Source organism: Pseudophryne corroboree, chromosome 10 (assembly GCF_028390025.1).
Source record: "Pseudophryne corroboree isolate aPseCor3 chromosome 10, aPseCor3.hap2, whole genome shotgun sequence".
NCBI classification, from domain to species: Eukaryota; Metazoa; Chordata; class Amphibia; order Anura; family Myobatrachidae; genus Pseudophryne; species Pseudophryne corroboree.
In genome coordinates, this window is record NC_086453.1 from 5,973,335 (window position 1) to 5,991,976 (window position 18,642).

General features: G+C 48.1%; 1 long non-coding RNA gene across 1 annotated transcript in view; it reads left to right on the forward strand.

Annotated features, from left to right (window-relative positions):
* The window catches only part of LOC134965723 (uncharacterized), a 371,174-nt gene that overhangs the window by 151,096 nt on the left and 201,436 nt on the right, over positions 1-18,642 (forward strand). The window contains exon 2 of the long non-coding RNA XR_010188503.1: positions 13,676-13,711. This is a non-coding gene — a long non-coding RNA (uncharacterized LOC134965723). The remainder of the gene's footprint in view (positions 1-13,675; positions 13,712-18,642) is intronic.

The window sequence follows — 18,642 nt, forward strand, 5'->3', positions numbered from 1 at the left end:
TATACTCGTAACAACTAGTATGACTGACTATGACGGTATAAAGAATGAAAAAAAAACCACGGTTAGGTGGTATATATTATAATACAATTATGGATGGACGGACTGCCTGCCGACTGCCGACACAGAGGTAGCCACAGCCGTGAACTACCGCACTGTACACTGGTTGATAAAGAGATAGTAGTATACTCGTAACAACTAGTATGACACTATGACGGTATAAAGAATGAAAAAAAAACCACGGTTAGGTGGTATATATTATAATACAATTATGGATGGACGGACTGCCTGCCGACTGCCGACACAGAGGTAGCCACAGCCGTGAACTACCGCACTGTACACTGGTTGATAAAGAGATAGTAGTATACTCGTAACAACTAGTATGACACTATGACGGTATAAAGAATGAAAAAAAAACCACGGTTAGGTGGTATATATTATAATAATACAATTATGGATGGACGGACTGCCTGCCGACTGCCGACACAGAGGTAGCCACAGCCGTGAACTACCGCACTGTACACTGGTTGATAAAGAGATAGTAGTATACTCGTAACAACTAGTATGACTATGACGACGGTATAAAGAAAGAAAAAAAAATACCACGGTTAGGTGGTATATAATTATACAATTATGGATGGACGGACTGCCTGCCGAGTGCCGACTGCCGACACAGAGGTAGCCACAGCCGTGAACTACCGCACTGTACTGTGTCTGCTGCTAATATAGACTGGTTGATAAAGAGATAGTATACAACAATATACTACTATACTGGTGGTCAGGCACTGGTCACCACTAGTCACACTGGCAGTGGCACTCCTGCAGCAAAAGTGTGCACTGTTTAATTTTAAATTAATATAATATTATGTACTCCTGGCTCCTGCTATAACAACCTGCAGTGCTCCCCAGTCTCCCCCACAATTATTATAAGCTTTTATACATTGATGTGCAGCACACTGGGCTGAGCTGAGTGCACACAGACTGAGTCACACTGTGTGACTGCTGTGTATCGTTTTTTTCAGGCAGAGAACGGATATAGCAGAGAACGGATATATTAAATAAAAGTTAACTTAACAACAACTGCACTGGTCACTGTGGTAAACTCTGTCTGCACAATCTCTCTCTCTCTCTCTCTCTTCTAATCTATTCTAATGGAGAGGACGCCAGCCACGTCCTCTCCCTATCAATCTCAATGCACGTGTGAAAATGGCGGCGACGCGCGGCTCCTTATATAGAATCCGAGTCTCGCGAGAATCCGACAGCGTCATGATGACGTTCGGGCGCGCTCGGGTTAACCGAGCAAGGCGGGAAGATCCGAGTCGCTCGGACCCGTGAAAAAAAAAGTGAAGTTCGTGCGGGTTCGGATTCAAAGAAACCGAACCCGCTCATCTCTAGTGTACAGTGTGTATACGCAGCACAGAGGATGAGGTAGAGGAGGATGCAGCCAGTGTACAGATAAGGAGATTAGCAGTGAGCCCGTGCTGTAGCTGTCATACATGTGTACAGTGTGTATACGCAGCACAGAGGATGAGGTAGAGGAGGATGCAGCCAGTGTACAGATGTGGAGATTAGCAGTGAGCCCCGTGCTGTAGCTGTCATACATGTGTACAGTGTGTATACGCAGCACAGAGGATGAGGTAGAGGAGGATGCAGCCAGTGTACAGATGTGGAGATTAGCAGTGAGCACGTGCTGTAGCTGTCATACATGTGTACAGTGTGTATACGCAGCACAGAGGATGAGGAAGAGGAGGATGCAGCCAGTGTACAGATGTGAGATTAGCAGTGAGCCCGTGCTGTAGCTGTCATACATGTGTACAGTGTGTATACGCAGCACAGAGGATGGGGTAGAGGAGGATGCAGCCAGTGTACAGACGTGAGATTAGCAGTGAGCCCCGTGCTGTAGCTGTCATACATGTGTACAGTGTGTATACAGCACAGAGGATGATGTAGAGGAGGATGCAGCCAGTGTACAGATGAGGAGATTAGCAGTGAGCCCCGTGCTGTAGCTGTCATACATGTGTACAGTGTGTATACGCAGCACAGAGGATGAGGTAGAGGAGGATGCAGCCAGTGTACAGATGAGGAGATTAGCAGTGAGCCCGTGCTGTAGCTGTCATACATGTGTACAGTGTGTATACGCAGCACAGAGGATGAGGTAGAGGAGGATGCAGCCAGTGTACAGATGTGGGATTAGCAGTGAGCCCCGTGCTGTAGCTGTCATACATGTGTACAGTGTATATACGCAGCACAGAGGATGAGGTAGAGGAGGATGCAGTGTACAGATGTGGAGATTAGCAGTGAGCCCGTGCTGTAGCTGTCATACATGTGTACAGTGTGTATACGCAGCACAGAGGATGAGGTAGAGGAGGATGCAGCCAGTGTACAGATAAGGAGATTAGCAGTGAGCCCCGTGCTGTAGCTGTCATACATGTGTACAGTGTGTATACGCAGCACAGAGGATGAGGTAGAGGGAGGATGCAGCCAGTGTACAGATGAGGAGATTAGCAGTGAGCCCGTGCTGTGACTGTCATACATGTGTACAGTGTGTATACGCAGCACAGAGGATGAGGTAGAGGAGGATGCAGCTGTGTACAGATGTGGAATTAGCAGTGAGCCCCGTGCAGTAGCTGTCATACATGTGTACAGTGTATATACGCAGCACAGAGGATGAGGTAGAGGAGGATGCAGTGTACAGATGAGGAGATTAGCAGTGAGCCCGTGCTGTAGCTGTCATTACATGTGTACAGTGTGTATACGCAGCACAGAGGATGAGGTAGAGGAGGATGCAGCCAGTGTACAGATGAGGAGATTAGCAGTGAGCCCCGTGCTGTAGCTGTCATACATGTGTACAGTGTGTATACGCAGCACAGAGGATGAGGTAGAGGAGGATGCAGCAGTGTACAGATGTGGAGATTAGCAGTGAGCCCGTGCTGTAGCTGTCATACATGTGTACAGTGTGTATACGCAGCACAGAGGATGAGGTAGAGGAGGATGCAGCCAGTGTATAGATGTGGAAATTAGCAGTGAGCCCCGTGCTGTAGCTGTCATACATGTGTACAGTGTGTATATGCAGCACAGAGGATGAGGTAGAGGAGGATGCAGCAGTGTACAGATGTGGGATAGCAGTGAGCCCGTGCTGTAGCTGTCATACATGTGTACAGTGTGTATACGCAGCACAGAGGATGAGGTAGAGGAGGATGCAGCATGTGTACAGATGTGGGATTAGCAGTGAGCCCCGTGCTGTAGCTGTCATACATGTGTACAGTGTGTAATACAGCACAGAGGATGAGGTAGAGGAGGATGCAGCCAGTGTACAGATGTGGAGATTAGCAGTGAGCCCCGTGCTGTAGCTGTCATACATGTGTACAGTGTGTATACGCAGCACAGAGGATGAGGTAGAGGAGGATGTAGTGTACAGATGTGGGATTAGCAGTGAGCCCGTGCTGTAGCTGTCATACATGTGTACAGTGTGTATACGCAGCACAGAGGATGAGGTAGAGGAGATGCAACCAGTGTACAGATGTGGAGATTAGCAGTGAGCCCGTGCTGTAGCTGTCATACATGTGTACAGTGTGTATACAGCACAGAGGATGAGGTAGGAGGGAGGATGCAGGCAGTGTACAGATGTGGAGATTAGCAGTGAGCCCCGTGCTGTAGCTGTCATACATGTGTACAGTGTGTATACGCAGCACAGAGGATGAGGTAGAGGAGGGATGCAGTGTACAGATGTGGAGATTAGCAGTGAGCCCGTGCTGTAGCTGTCATACATGTGTACAGTGTGTATACGCAGCACAGAGGATGAGGTAGAGGAGATGCAGCCAGTGTACAGATGTGGAGATTAGCAGTGAGCCCGTGCTGTAGCTGTCATACATGTGTTACAGTGTGTATACGCAGCACAGAGGATGAGGTAGAGGAGGATGCAACAGTGTATAGATGTGGAGATTAGCAGTGAGCCCGTGCTGTAGCTGTCATACATGTGTACAGTGTGTATACGCAGCACAGAGGATGAGGTAGAGGAGGATGCAGTGTACAGATGAGGAGATTAGCAGTGAGCCCCGTGCTGTAGCTGTCATACATGTGTACAGTGTGTATACGCAGCACAGAGGATGAGGTAGAGGAGGATGCAGCCAGTGTACAGATGTGGGATTAGCAGTGAGCCCGTGCTGTAGCTGTCATACATGTGTACAGTGTGTATACGCAGCACAGAGGATGAGGTAGAGGAGGATGCAGTGTACAGATGTGAGATTAGCAGTGAGCCCCGTGCTGTAGCTGTCATACATGTGTACAGTGTGTATACGCAGCACAGAGGATGAGGTAGAGGAGGATGCAGCCAGTGTACAGATGTGGAGATTAGCAGTGAGCCCCGTGCTGTAGCTGTCATACATGTGTACAGTGTGTATACGCAGCACAGAGGATGAGGTAGAGGAGGATGCAGCCAGTGTACAGATGAGGAGATTAGCAGTGAGCCCGTGCTGTAGCTGTCATACATGTGTACAGTGTGTATACGCAGCACAGAGGATGAGGTAGAGGAGGATGCAGCCAGTGTACAGATGAGGAGATTAGCAGTGAGCCCGTGCTGTAGCTGTCATACATGTGTACAGTGTGTATACGCAGCACAGAGGATGAGGTAGAGGAGGATGCAGCCAGTGTACAGATGTGGGATTAGCAGTGAGCCCCGTGCTGTAGCTGTCATACATGTGTACAGTGTGTATACAGCACAGAGGATGAGGTAGAGGAGGATGCAGCCAGTGTACAGATGAGGAGATTAGCAGTGAGCCCCGTGCTGTAGCTGTCATACATGTGTACAGTGTGTATATACGCAGCACAGAGGATGAGGTAGAGGAGGATGCAGCCAGTGTACAGATGTAGAGATTAGCAGTGAGCCCCGTGCTGTAGCTGTCATACATGTGTACAGTGTGTATACAGCACAGAGGATGAGGTAGAGGAGGATGCAGCCAGTGTACAGATGTGGAGATTAGCAGTGAGCCCCGTGCTGTAGCTGTCATACATGTGTACAGTGTGTATACGCAGCACAGAGGATGAGGTAGAGGAGGATGCAGCCAGTGTACAGATGTGGGATTAGCAGTGAGCCCGTGCTGTAGCTGTCATACATGTGTACAGTGTGTATACGCAGCACAGAGGATGAGGTAGAGGAGGATGCAGTGTACAGATGTGGGATTAGCAGTGAGCCCGTGCTGTAGCTGTCATACATGTGTACAGTGTGTAATGAGGAGCACACAGCGGGCAGACGCAGTCTAGCTCTCTCTCCTCACATCAGGGCAGTGCTTAGTAAAGTAGGGCAGGAGCAGTGTGGTCACCGAGGGGCACTAATTCCTTCAGTTCCCTGACATCATTACACCACTGTCAGTACTGTGCCCGGGGCGGCTGGAGCTGACTGAGCCATTACAGACCTTGCTTCATCGCAGCCCCTTCAGGAGCCATGCCGGTTTGGCCGATCAGCAGAGATGTGAGTCTGGGGGAAGGGGGGTTCTGTGATTGTGGTCAGGAACAAGGGGACATGAATACAGAACATGCTGTGATAGGTTGTTGTGGCAGTCAGGGAGCTGTCCTGGGCTATCATTTCTGTATCCCCAGGACAGCCTTTAGATGTTGCTCCTGAAACGCTGTCATAATTTCCAGAATGTCTGTCCCTCATTCCAAATTACTGACCTTGGATGTTGGGATAAGTCAATCCCCTGGCTTCAATGTAGGAACAGCAAACAGCAGACGTTATAGGGGAAGTAGTCAATCAGACGTTACCTCTCTGTATACCACACCCGCTAACCCTGACCCCTCTTACAGGGAGATGTATTCAACCTTCTAATGTGGAGAAGTCGGCCATAGCAACCAATCAGCTCCTATGTCAGGTAGAAGCTGGTTGCTATGGGTAATGTCAACATGTCCACTTTAGAAGGTTTGATATACCTCCCCGTGAGAGAGGTCATCATGGCCGCCCCCAGTCGCTAACATAGCACAGTATATTGCCAGGACTACGGGCCTGCCTCTGATCATGGACCTATTGTGAGAAGCGGAAGAGTTTTGGCCAGCACCTTTGTGGGTGTGGCCAGCACCTTTGTGGGTGTGGCCATGCCTATAATAATATTAATGGTGTTTGTATTTATATAGCGCTCTTTCCCCAACTGGACTAAAGACGCTTTACAGACAGAAAAAATAATGCATATAATACAGACTCGCCTAACTTCATGGACAGTCATATACTGAGATGCACATGTGCTGGCCGCTGTGTCTGTGCACTCAGAATGGGAGAGTCATATACTGAGATGCACATGTGCTCTCCTGTGTATGTGCACTCAGAATGGGACAGTCATACACAGAGATACACATGTGCTGGCTGCTGTGTCCGTGCACTCAGAATGGGACAGTCATACACAGAGATGCACATGTGCTGGCCGCTTGTGTCCGTGCACTCAGAATGGGACAGTCATACACAGAGATGCACATGTGCTGGCCGCTTGTGTCCGTGCACTCAGAATGGAACAGTCATACACAGAGATGCACATGTGCTGGCCGCTTGTGTCCGTGCACTCAGAATGGAACAGTCATACACAGAGATGCACATGTGCTGGCCGCCTGTGTCTGTGCACTCAGAACGGGACAGTCATACATAGAGATGCACACGTGCAGGACGCTGTGTCTGTGCATTCAGAATGGGACAGTCATACGCAGAGATGCACATGTGCTGGCCGCTGTATCTGTGCACTCAGAATGGGACAGTCATACGCAGAGATGCACATGTGCTGGCCGCTGTATCTGTGCACTCAGAATGGGACAGTCATACGCAGAGATGCACATGTGCTGGCCGCTGTATCTGTGCACTCAGAATGGGACAGTCATACGCAGAGATGCACATGTGCTGGCCGCTGTATCTGTGCACTCAGAATGGGACAGTCATACGCAGAGATGCACATGTGCTCTCCTCCTGTGTATGTGCACTCAGAACGGGACAGTCATACACAGAGATACACATGTGCTCTCCTCCTGTGTATGTGCACTCAGAACGGGACAGTCATACACAGAGATACACATGTGCTGGCCGCTGTATCTGTGCACTCAGAATGGGACAGTCATACGGAGAGATACACATGTGCTCTCCTCCTGTGTATGTGCACTCAGAATGGGACAGTCATACGCAGAGATACACATGTTCTCTCCTCCTGTGTCCGTGCACTCAGAATGGGACAGTGATGCAAAGAGATGCACATGTGCTCTTCTCCTGTGTCCGTGCACTCAGAATGGGACAGTCATACACAGAGACGCACATGTGCTGGCCGCTGTGTCTGTGCACTCAGAATGGGACAGTCATACGCAGAGATACACATGTGCTCTCCTCCTGTGTCCGTGCACTCAGAACGGGACAGTCATACACAGAGACGCACATGTGCTGGCCGCTGTGTCTGTGCACTCAGAATGGGACAGTCATACGCAGAGATACACATGTTCTCTCCTCCTGTGTCCGTGCACTCAGAATGGGACAGTGATGCAAAGAGATGCACACGTTCTCTCCTCCTGTGTCCGTGCACTCAGAATGGGACAGTCATACGCAGAGATACACATGTTCTCTCCTCCTGTGTCTGTGCACTCAGAATGGGACAGTCATACGCAGAGATACACATGTTCTCTCCTCCTGTGTCTGTGCACTCAGAATGGGACAGTCATACGCAGAGATACACATGTTCTCTCCTCCTGTGTCCGTGCACTCAGAATGGGACAGTCATACGCAGAGATACACATGTTCTCTCCTCCTGTGTCTGTGCACTCAGAATGGGACAGTCATACGCAGAGATACACATGTTCTCTCCTCCTGTGTCTGTGCACTCAGAATGGGACAGTCATACGCAGAGATACACATGTTCTCTCCTCCTGTGTCCGTGCACTCAGAATGGGACAGTGATGCAAAGAGATACACATGTGCTGGCCGCTGTGTCTGTGCACTCAGAATGGGACAGTCATACACAGAGATACACATGTGCTCTCCTCCTGTGTCCGTGCACTCAGAATGGGACAGTCATACACCGAGATACACATGTTCTCTCCTCCTGTGTCTGTGCACTCAGAATGGGACAGTCATACACCGAGATGCACATGTTCTCTCCTCCTGTGTCCGTGCACTCAGAATGGGTCAGTCATACACCGAGATACACATGTGCTCTCCTCCTGTGTCCGTGCACTCAGAACGGGACAGTCATACACAGAGACGCACATGTGCTGGCCGCTGTGTCCGTGCACTCAGAATGGGACAGTCATATGTAGAGATGACATGTGCTGGCCGCTGTGTCTGTGCACTCAGAATGGGACAGTCATACGCAGAGATGCACATGTGCTGGCCGCTGTGTCTGTGCACTCAGAACGGGACAGTCATATGCGCCATGTGAAGGCAGTACACAGTAACAGGTCATTGCTGTCATATAGAAATGCATTCCGCGCCAACGCTGTGTAGTATGGTAACTGGCCAGGAGCGCAGAGTGCTCCGGTTTAGCCTGATTATTAGATATCTGCAGAGGTGCTGTAACATAATGTCACATATTCAGGGAAAGCAGCTGAAAGCTCTGCGGGGAACAGACTTTAATGTATATTTTATTAGTGTCTCTGAGCCTCGGGATGGATATGCACTATGCTTCCTGGCTCGCTGTATTTGTGATTCATATTCGCCATTATGTGACGGACCCAGTACTGCCTGTAAAGACCGGCTTCCTGTGACTGATGTACACTGAGCAATGACGTAACGCAGCTTACACAAACTGATCTAACAACTGGCAGCAGAACGTGGTAGGCCGCGTTTGTGTGATGCTCCGGTCTGATCATGTAATGTTATGAGAAAAGGAGACTCCGTCATATTGTACATAAATTTTCTCCTGAGACACCTGAGAGGGCCTTTAACATGTCTGCAAACAGTTCACAGCGTTCTGGTGCTAGCTTTAATTATCCCTGCTTTAATAGCAATTAAGGGACACTCAAGCGCACGTTTCACCGTACAGAGATTTACATTCTGGCAATATTTGTGCAAACCTCCAATGTTTTTGGATCTGCACCTGTGCAGGAGCCGCACTACGTATGTACAGATATGACGTAGTGATGTTGTACGCAGTGCTGCTGCAGAGAGTGACAGTCTGCAGCGGTATGACGGCTTGGAGGGTGAGCATTTGGAGAAAATGGGGGCACCATTATCCTGGTGTGCAGAAGCCAGCGGCTGCATCCTCAGACGCAGTTTCACTGGCCCCTGCAGCATAGTTTTTCCGGACATCCTGAATTCCCTGAGGATCACTCAGATGTCCGCCAGCCGCCCGGTGTTCACGCAGTGGATCTGATGTCGCATCTTTGGAAGCCGGCATTTGATCTGAGGAAGCCAGCTGTGGTCCTCCTGCTGCATTATCATATATACTGAGATCTGCTGCGTCCAGTCACAGCACCGATCCACACTGCGCTCACCTCTGTGGCGGGCTCATCATCACGTTTTACGTACGTTTCACCAGGTGTGGTGTGCTCATTTCTTTATTAACTTTTTGTTTTTATTTAAGTAGAGCAGAGTGGAAAATTATAGTCAGTGCAATTGGAGCGCACTAAGGTGGTCATTCCGAGTTGATCGCTAGCTGCTTTCGTTCGCAGCGCAGCGATCAGGCAAAAAATCGGCACTTCTGCGCATGCGTATAGGGCACAATGCGCACGCGCGATGTACTTTCACAAAAGCCGATGCAGTTTCACACAAGGTCTAGCGACGCTTTTCAGTCTCACTGCTGGCCGCAGAGTGATTGACAGGAAGTGGGTATTTCTGGGTGGTAACTGACCGTTCTCAGGGAGTATGTGTAAAAACGCAGGTGTGTCAGATACAAACGCGGGCGTGCCTGGAAAAACGCAGGCGTGGCTGGCCGAACGCAGGGCGTGTTCGTGACGTCAAAACAGGAACTAAACAATCTGAAGTGATCGCTAGCTAGGAGTAAGTCCCGAGCTGCTCAGAAAATGCACAATCTTTTTTTGTTGCCGCTCTGCGATCCTTTCGTTCGCACTTCTGCTAAGCTAAGATACACTCCCAGAGGGCGGCGGCTTAGCGTTTGCACGGCTGCTAAAAGCAGCTAGCGAGCGAACAACTCGGAATGAGGGCCATAATGCTCTGAGATACGGTTAATGCATTTTGCGTTTCCACAGTTATCTGGCTTTAAAAAATAAATTGCTGCTTGGATGCGCCTACTTATGATTCTAAACACGTCAGATGAATATAAATGGGATGCGATGTATAGGTATCAATACTGGAGAGTATTCCGTATGCCACTAGGGGCTTATTCACACAGAGGGTAATGCAGGGCAGCTATACATTAGGGATCCCTGCACTGTCCACACTGCGGCGTCTGCGCTCCTCTGTGATGTTCCTGTAGGCTGTACGGAAATACTTCTCCCCATTAAGTTACAGAAATGAGGGTCATTTAATCTCTGTCAATTCATACTGAACTGTTCATTGCATCAAATATCGTAATGGAGGGAAAACTAAGATCCGATGTACATTAGTTGCCTGGATACTCATCTCATTATGCAAATCCCCTAGCGTTTGAGCGGCTGCAGAGTCCTGATGGACATGTACAGATAAAAAGCGCAGGTGAGCAGAGGCTTGCAGTGGAAATGTCATGGTGTTGTGACAGGAGATATCTATGGGGACGTGACACACATTTTAGGCAGCGTTCTCAGCTATGTTACAGGCAGCAGTGACCAGCGGAATTGTAAAGTCCTGTACGATAATCTGGATATTGTATTACACGTACAGTGACAAGAGTGTTATATTGTATAGAAACCATGATACTGTACTGTAGAGTGACCAGGGTGTTATACTGTTTAGTAACCAGGGTATTGTACTATACAGTGACAAGAGTGTTATATTGTACAGAAACCAGGATATTGTACTATACAGTGACCAGAGTGTTATACTGTACAGTAACTGGGGTGTTGTACTGTACAGTGACCAGAGTGCTATACTTTACAGTCATGGGGATATTGTACTGTACAGTGACCAGGGTGTTATACTGTACTGCAACCAGGATATTGTACTGTACAGTGACCAGGGTGTTATACTGTACAGTAACTGGGATATTGTACTATACAGTGACAAGAGTGTTATATTGTACAGAAACCATGATACTGTACTGTAGAGTGACCAGGGCGTTATACTGTTTAGTAACCGGGGTATTGTACTATACAGTGACAAGAGTGTTATATTGTACAGAAACCAGGATATTGTACTGTACAGTGACCAGAGTGTTATACTGTACAGTAACTGGGGTGTTGTACTATACAGTGACCAGAGTGCTATACTTTACAGTCATGGGGATATTGTACTGTACAGTGACCAGGGTGTTATACTGTACTGCAACCAGGATATTGTACTGTACAGTGACCAGGGTGTTATACTGTACAGTAACCGGGATATTGTACTATACAGTGACAAGAGTGTTATATTGTACAGAAACCATGATACTGTACTGTAGAGTGACCAGGGTGTTATACTGTTTAGTAACCGGGGTATTGTACTATACAGTGACAAGAGTGTTATATTGTACAGAAACCATGATACTGTACTGTAGAGTGACCAGGGTGTTATACTGTTTAGTAACTGGGGTATTGTACTGTATAGTGACCAGAGTGCTATACTTTACAGTAATGGGGATATTGTACTGTACAGTGACCAGGGTGTTATATTGTACAGTAACTGGGATATTGTACTATACAGTGACAAGAGTGTTATATTGTACAGAAACCAGGATATTGTACTGTACAGTGACCAGGGTGTTATACTGTTTAGTAACCGGGGTATTGTACTGTACAGTGACCAGGGTGTTATTCTGTATTGCAACCGGGGTATTGTACTGTACAGTGACCAGGGTGTTATTCTGTATTGCAACCAGGATATTGTACTGTACAGTGACCAGGGTGTTATTCTGTATTGCAACCGGGGTATTGTACTGTACAGTGACTAGGGTGTTTTACTGTACAGTAAAAGGGATATTGTACTGTACAGTGACAAGAGTGTTATATTGTACAGTAACCAGGGTATTATACTATACAGTGACCAGAGTGCTATATTGTACAGTAACTTTGGATATTGGGCATAATTCTGAGTTGATCGCAGCAGCAAATTTGTTAGCAGTTGGGCAAAACCATGTGCACTGCAGGGGGGCAGATGTAACATGTGCAGAGAGAGTTAGATTTGGGTGGGGTGTATAAAAACTGAAATCTAAATTGCAGTGTAGAAATAAAGCAGCCAGTATTTACCCTGCACAGAAACAAAATAACCCACCCATATCTAACTCTCTCTGCAAATTTTATATCTCCCCCCCCCTGCAGTGCACATGGTTTTGCCCAATTGCTAACAAACTTGCTGCTGCGATCAAATCAGAATTACCCCCATTGTACTTTACAGTGACAAAGGTGTTATAATGTACAGTAACCAGGGTGTTGTAGTACTGTACAGTGATCAGAGTGTTATACTGTTCAGTAACTGGGGTATTGTACTGTACAGTGACCAGAGTGCTATACTTTACAGTAATGAGGATATTGTACTGTACAGCGACCGATGTGTTATACTGTACTGCTACCGGGATATTGTACTGTACAGTGACCAGAGTTTTATACTGTATTATCGGGGCATTGTACTGTACAGTGACCAGGGTGTTATACTGTACAGTAACTGGGATATTGTACTGTACAGTGACGAGTGTTATATTGTATAGTAACCAGGGTATTATACTATACAGTGACCAGAGTGCTGTACTGTACAGTAACTTGGATATTGTACTTTACAATGACAAAGGTGTTATGCTGTACTGTAACCGGGATATTGTACTGTACAGTGACCAGGGTGTTATACTGCACAGTATCCAGGATATTGTACTGTACAGTGAAAAGGTTTTTTATTGTACAGTAACCGGGATATAGTACTGTACATTAACCGAGATATTGTACTGTGCAGTGACAAGGGTATTTTACTCTACAGTGACCAGGGTGATATACTGTACAATAACCAGTATATTGTGCTGTATATTGAGCATGGTGTTATACTGTACAATAACCAGGGTGTTATACTGTACAATAACCAGGATAATATACTGTACAATAACCATGCTATTATACTATGCAGTAAGCAGGATATAATTCTACTCTATGACCATACTACACAATAGCTGGGATAATGTAATGTACAATGACCAGCGTATTATACCATACAATGACCAGTATATTATACTGTACTGTGACCAGGTTATTATCCTGTACAAAGACCAGGATATAATATTGAACAGTGACCAGGCTATTGTACTGTACAGTGACCAGGATATTGCACTGTACAATAATCAGGATACTGTAATACTTGTACAAAGACCAGTATATTTTACCCCACAGTGATCAAGAAGATACATTACTGTACAATACATTGGCCAGGACAAAAACTGGTGTTGCTGTGACGTATGTGGAATACTCTATAGACTGTAAGCGTGCGAGCAGGGCCTTCCCACCTTCCCACCTCTGTCACTGTTGTTCCAATTGTCTGTTCTGTCACTGTTGTTCCAATTGTAAAGCGCAACGGAATATGCTGCATTATATAAGACACTGTTCAGAAATAATATCCAGAGTTTGGAACCCCCCCTCACTCACTCATCCATTCTTCTCCTCTCCCCCACAGGGTGGATCAGACCATTGTCTCCCACAGACGCCTTCGGTGAGTTATATAATTACTTATTTCATTATTGGCGCTGTGGATTGTTATTATACATAGACACTTTTATTTTCCTGCCTTTTTTGTATCTATTTCTTTTTGTCCAGGGACTAAAACATGGATCTTAGCATACGTTATATACAGTAGCGGATCTTGCCACGGGCAAGCAGGACTTTTGCCCGGGGTGCCGCCTTCCGGAGGGCGCAGGGCGCCATCCGGAGGGCGCCGCACCAGGGCAAGATCCGCTGCTGCTGTGTGCCCCCCTGCTGCCGCTGGCCGCTGCCCCCCCTTTCCCCCCCGCTGCCGCTGGGAAGGGAAACTAGACGTGTCCTTCGTGGAGAGGTCCTTTACTGTGCGGTGCGCGATGACGTCATCGCGCACCGCACATCATTTCAGTCTGTACAGGGGGTGTAAATGACCACGCCCCCTGTACGAAGCCACGCCCCCTAATGCCGCCCGGGGCGCCAGAAGCCCCGGAACCGGCCCTGTTATATATACAGTATATATTGATTTAGTGAGACTGAGTACCTTGTTGGCTTTCTCCTTACCTTCTACCTAGTGTCAGGATCCATCACATGATCGGATCCCAGAATATAATATTATAATTATAATGTGTGGTAAAATGTTATTTGGTGCTCTGCCTGTCATTCTCCCCTGCTAGGGTGTAAATACTGTGGACATAACCCCAGGGGGGCTAGGGGGTGATCACTCTGAGTTAATATGACCAGGCCACCCTAACCTGAAGTCATAAATACGTCTAGTAGGGACAAGATCAAAACCCAGCAATAAGTGGGAGAAGTAATTTATGTTCAGCAACAGATGGTTTCCCATCCTGTGCCAGTCATAAATGTTGGGGGGTGGAAGCCGGCATCATTCAGTTCCCATCTTCAAACAAACTATGCAAGACAGCATTGAGCTGGTTTAAAAACCCCAAGGGTGGGGGGAAGTGAGGGCAGCTGAGGGTATAACTAACTCTCTCCCTCAATATGAGTCCTTCATTTCTTGGGGGCAGAGGCGTAACTAAGGGGGGGTCGAGCAGGGCACGTGCCCTGGCCGCCTTGGCAGGCCCAGCAGAGGGGGGTGGCGGCGGCGGCCAGGGCATCATGCCCACTCGACCCCCGCTATTATTGCTCTGCCCCCATGCTATTATACTATGCAGTAAGCAGGATAGAATTCTACTCTGTGACCATACTACACAATAGCTGGGATAATGTAATGTACAGTGACCAGGGTATTATACCATACAATGACCAGTATATTATACTGTACTGTGACCAGGTTATTATCCTGTACAATGACCAGGATACAATATTGTTCAGTGACCAGGCTATTGTACTGTACAATAACCAGTATACAGAGGCGTAACTAAGGGGGTCGAGCAGGGCACGTGTCCTGGGCGCTTTTGCAGGCCCAGCAGAGGGGGGCGGTGGCCAGGGCATCATGTCCACTCGACCCCCGCTACTGTTGCTCTGCCCCCTGGGCCGTCCCCCATCCCGCTGCTATGTGAGGGGAGGAAAGCGCTCAGTGTCTGGTCTCGGGCGGGGCGAGTCTCATTGGTTTGGTTTGTTAGCCAATCAGAGCTCGCAGACGGGCTCCTGATTGGCTAACGAACCAGCGCCAAGATACCCACGGCCGGCCACTGGAGACCGGACTTCATGGTGCATTGAGGAAATGAAGAGGCGCTGCACTGCGCTTTCCTCCCCTCACATAGCAGATAGCAGCGGTGAGCAGAGAGGCACTGTGGGGCAATATGTATCTCTGTGGGGCAATGTGTATCTGGCACTCTGGGGCAATGTGTATCTGGCACTGTGGGGCAATATGTATCTGGACTGTGGGGCAATGTGTATCTGGCACTATGGGATAATATGTATCTGGCACTGTGGGGCAATATGTATCTGGCACTGTGGGGCAATGTGTATCTCTGTGGGGTAATGTGTATCTGGCACTGTGGGGTAATGTGTATCTGGCACTGTGGGGTAATGTGTATCTGGCACTGTGGGGCAATGTGTATCTCTGTGGGGTAATGTGTATCTGGCACTGTGGGGTAATGTGTATCTGGCACTGTGGGGTAATGTGTATCTGGCACTGTGGGGCAATGTGTATCTCTGTGGGGTAATGTGTATCTGGCACTGTGGGGTAATGTGTATCTGGCACTGTGGGGTAATGTGTATCTGGCACTGTGGGGCAATGTGTATCTGGCACTGTGGGATAATATGTATCTGGCACTGTGGGGCAATATGTATCTGGCACTGTGGGGCAATGTGTATCTCTGTGAGGTAATGTGTATCTGGCACTGTGGGGTAATGTGTATCTGGCACTGTGGGGCAATGTGTATCTGTGTGGGGTAATGTGTATCTGGCACTGTGGGGTAATGTGTATCTCTGTGGGGTAATGTGTATCTGGCACTGTGGGGTAATGTGTATCTGGCACTGTGGGGCAATGTGTATCTGGCACTGTGGGGCAATATGTATCTGGCACTGTGGGGCAATGTGTATCTCTGTGGGGTAATGTGTATCTGGCACTGTGGGGTAATGTGTATCTGGCACTGTGGGGTAATGTGTATCTGGCACTGTGGGGCAATGTGTATCTGGCACTTTGTATACTGTGTAAAAAGGGGACTCTGCCTGCGTACTGTGTATAAAGGGACTCTGCCTGCGTACTGTGTATAAAAGGGACTCTGCCTGCGTACTGTGTAAAAAGGGGACTCTACCTGTGTACAGTGTATAAAGGGGACTCTGCCTGTGCTACTGTGTAAAAAGGGAACTCTGCCTGCGTACTGTGTATAAAGGGGACTCTGCCTGCGTACTGTGTATAAAGGTGACTCTGCCTGCATACTGTGTATAAAGGGGACTCTGCCTGCGTACTGTGTATAAAGGTGACTCTGCCTGCATACTGTGTATAAAGGGGACTCTGCCTGCGTACTGTGTATAAAAGAGGACTCTACCGGTGTACTGTGTAAATAGGGAACTCTACTGCCATAATGTGCAAAAATGTAATGAAGGTGTGCTGAGAGATGACACAAGGGATAGGGGTGATAGGGTGCTGAAAGACGACGCAGGGGGAGGTGATAGTGTGCTGAGAGGCGACACAGGGGTTAGGTGATGTCATGTTGGCACGCCCCATTTTCAGTGGCTATGCCCCTTCTGGTATGTGACCATGCCCTTTCTGATGTGTGGCCACGCCCATTTTTCGGTGCGCAATTTTATGCTTTTTTGTTTGTTTTTTTGGAGGGGGATGGGGGGCGCCACTCTTCATCTTGCCCTGGGCTCCGAAAACCCTAGTTACGCCTCTGCTTGGGGGACAACGGCTATCATACGTCAGGAATGCACTATACCATTTGCTCTGTGAAATCCCTCCACAACAGAAACGCCTAAAAGCTTCTCAGTAAGTCTTAGGATTCTGTGTTGTTTTTTCTTTTTCCTTTTGTTTGAGAATGTACCATAATCTGTGTGTATTCTTAACATATTCAATAACCTTTGTAACACTTTTTGTAACTACAGCTCTGAAGTATTCTTGGAATTAAAATTACAATTCTAGTTTCTGGTTCTGTGTTCTTAAAACCCAGGCCTCCGTCTACCTATTTTCTACGTATTGCAGTGTGTTTGCAGGCAAGAGCAAGAGCTGACCGTGTGCTTCAGGGCTAAATTAGTCTTTGCTGGTGGCAGCAAATGTGTTTGTTTAACCCCGTGTGTCCAAAGTGACCCCCACGTCACAGACGGCGCTTCTCAGATTGGCGTATTGTGAAGAAGCGACCGGCAGGTCCGTGACACCTAGGTACATACATTTAGTGTCAAATGAGCAGTTATAATGGGGACATTAGTGTATCAGTGCTGGATGCTATGGGTCGTTCCCATCATGCTCTGTTTTGTTTTCATACTTGGATTATTTCTGCAGTTTGTGAGAGACGGTGGGAGAGGTTGGCCAGGACATGGCACTGTCACCCGGACAATGCTGTCATGTCAGTATTAATAAATGGCAGGATGGAGAGGACCATGTTGCATAACCAGCTGTATGTGCTCTCCATGCATCCATGCCATGTTACACCACTACTGCTGCGTGTGCGCAGGAGACCAAGAGGTGGGATCTTACCTGTACCTTACCCTCATTGTGATACACAAATAGTTCTGGTCGGGTTGGAGGGTACTGTAGAGGACTGGGGAGCAGAGCCGGATTAAGGGAGGGGTGACCATCCCGGGGCCCCCACACACACAGCCATTTCAATCAGAGGAGTCTCTCTCTGGCAGCTCAGCTATTTCATTAACAGCAGCTGCCGAGAAGGACAGTGCAAGACGCTTGTTGTCGGACTGGGAGCGTGCGCAGCTGAGCGAGCCGGTGCACGGCGGAAGGGAGCCTGGGGGGGTTGTCGGTGTGTGACACTACAGCTGCACAGACTGGGACACACATACTGGGGGCACCTCCTGGAGGGTGAGTCAGTGTACAGGAATATCTGCTGCAGGACAGTGCCTCCCATTGCTGCTGCGCTCCGGACATCCAGGTAACGTGTGGGGGTGGGGGTGTTGATACCAATAGTGGGGACCTCCAGAACCTCTGTTGCCCTGCTGGGAAGAGTTTACGCTGCAAATGTGTCTGAGGTATGTGAGAGCCAGCACGCAGCCGGGGGTTAAATACATAATAGGCACTAATGGGGTAGATTTATTAAGCCTGGAGAAGTGATAAAGCAGTGATAAGTGCAAGGTGATATCACACCAGCCAATCAGCTCCAATGTGTAAATTGACAGCTAGGAGCTGATTGGCTGGTGCGTTATCACCTTTCACTTATCACTGCTTTATCACTTCTCCAGGATTAATACAGCCTCTTCTATCCATGAGCTGAGCCTTTGGTTCTTAGGGACACCATCTGGTGGTGGAAGGTTAGAACCTTAGGTCCTCTAGGCTGTTGTAATTGAACCTTGGTCTTGAGACGTCTGAGCGGT